Source organism: Oryzias melastigma, linkage group LG1 (assembly GCF_002922805.2).
Source record: "Oryzias melastigma strain HK-1 linkage group LG1, ASM292280v2, whole genome shotgun sequence".
Classification (NCBI taxonomy): Eukaryota; Metazoa; Chordata; class Actinopteri; order Beloniformes; family Adrianichthyidae; genus Oryzias; species Oryzias melastigma.
In genome coordinates, this window is record NC_050512.1 from 2,861,660 (window position 1) to 2,864,390 (window position 2,731).

Genomic DNA, 2,731 nt, shown 5'->3' on the forward strand with positions numbered 1-2,731 from the left:
CCTTCCTGACACAACCCTCTGTATTTATCCGGGCTTGGGACCGGCACAATGAGACCCTGGCTTGGGCCCCCTCGTGGCTACATTCATACAATAAGTGATACATTACGTAATTTTTTAACTTGACACAATGTTTGAGGTTTTTTTTTCACAAAATTCATTACATTTTATGTGCACTTTAAAATCTATGCAATATTGGCATCAAAGCGTTCTGCATGTTAAATATATTAATGCTACGCAGATTTTTAAGGCTAATTTTGAGTTTAGTTAATATTTTAGCACCATGCTAACATTTTGTCTAATTTTGGCATCTAATGACCACAATCAGCAAGAAGCATTCTCAAAGGTAATATATGATCATATATATCCATATGATCATATATATAGAAAAAATGTTTCATTACTTTTTAATGAATTTCAATCCAACCATTACTTGTTTAACTCATCTTGAATTTATACCATTCAGCTGTCATAAAGAGACCTAAAAGAAAGTGGTGAATGTAAAGAAAGAAGAATTGTAAGAAAAACAAAACTATCCACCATAAGACACAGATTCCACATAAAAGATTGTGACAAAATGTGCAGCTTAATAAGATACAGCGACTGAGCATAAACTCCTATTTCTATGCCATGTTTCATTGCGCGGTGCGGGAAACAGGCTTCACTCTTTTATTATGTTTAAACCACCTCTGTGAGACACAATTTTAATGATCATATGGTCCATTGTCGCGTTCTTTAGTATTTAATTGGCAATAATAATTAATTATTTCAAAGTAAAAGTTTCTGGAGCATGTTATCACCTTTTCTTTCACGGCGATGTTTCTACAGCTTCATTAACCTTTCATGTGATGTAAGCGAAGACGGCCAGACAGTCTGCTGGCTTCATCGATGGACATTTCTTCTGCTTTCATGCTGCTGTTCCTGAACACGACAACACATCCGCTGGATTTCTATCTCAATATGTCCTTTTCAGATTGCACACTTCATTTTGTCTTCATACATGTATGTCAGCTGATGATCCACATCAACACAACAGCAGACAAGGACTTTTGGGGAAAAATTATGGGAAAACATTCCCTTTTACAAGACAATGTTTCCTTTATTTACATGTTTATTGACTCACACATGTATCTGCACAGACACACACATAACTCTAGGTAGGTGTGTGAAGGTGTCTATGCTAAATTCCTGCCACTTGTGATAACATAAGGATGTGTCTATGCAAGTGTGCTGTTTGTGGTGGTTTATAAAGCAAAAGTGACCCACTGAGAGCCTTTCAACAACAGTCGTTATGTGAAATTTGTTCTTAGACATTATTTCGCAAGTCCATTAATGACATCAAATATGCACAAACTTTTTGAAAAAAAAAAGAGCCCTTCTACCACCTACATGCATAACAACTTCCTACTTTTGTTTGTTTAGATTAAACCTCCTCTTGAACGGCTTTTTGTTGTTTATCCTTGACTGGTCAAGGACTACACTGTATTTTTTTATTCACCTCCCTCTTTTCACTTTGCTCCACTCTAAGAAATTTTTTTTGTCAAACGATCTTGACATGAGAACTTCTGCTAACTTTGATTCAAATGAAATAACTTCATGAAAATGGAGACAAACACCTTTTTACAAAGTCTGGAAAACGACACGTGCAATATCACGATACACGTCCCGATACAGTATACAGTGTATTGCATATTATACCAAGACAAGGGATAATAATATATATATATATATATAAGGAAAAAACTTTGCCTGAATATTAATACACCTTTCTCATAAATAAAATTGTAAAATACATTTTATTTAATGATCGAAGAATTAAATTCCACAAATGTAACAAGTTGCTTTCACCCAAACTAACTCATTGTCTTTTCTTTTGGAACCTAAAGACATTGTTTTTTCAAGCCTCAACCTGGTCTGATTTTAACAACAAAATATATTTCAGTATAAGCAATAAATAAATACATATATGAATGAAGAAATAAATAATTAAAAAAAAAAGACCCATAACCACTAAGGCTCCAGAAGTTTGGTCAAGAAAATAAAGTCCTGTTTTTTTCCCAACACTACTGAAGGTAGCCAAACTGGTACATGTATAAATGAATGGTAAATGGTAAATGGCGTATACTTGTATAGCGCTTTCTACCCTCCTTCAAGGGGCCAAAGCGCTTCACAGTCACAGACTCATTCACCCATTCACACACACATTCACACACTGGTGGTGGCTCCGCTGCCGAACACTGGCGCCAACCTCCCACCAGAGGCAATTCGGGGTTCAGTGTCTTACTCAAGGACACTTCGACACATGGGCGGGCAAGGCGGAGTCCAACCCGCTCACTTCTGATCAGGAGTCGACCGCCCTACCACTGCACCCCGAATAAATATTAATAATAATAATAATTATAATAAAAAAAAACTTGCCAAACTTGTTTTCCAGAATAAGCAGCATTTCAGGGTGAAGGAGAGTGCTTGATGTCAAAGAAGTCTTCCATGACAGTCTCCACTGCCATGCAGCATCATCGTTTCAACATACACAGAAGTAAATATAGATTTCAACTGCATATTTGTCAGAGTATTATGCATCACTTGTGTCCATCAGGTCACTGGATTAGAATTTTTTTCTGTGGTGTACTGCAAAACGTTCACTAGCATTGTTCACTAGCATTGTTCACTAGCATTGTTCACTAGCATTGTTCATTCCCGTTAGCATTTGACATCTGCTTAGCCTCACTTGTTC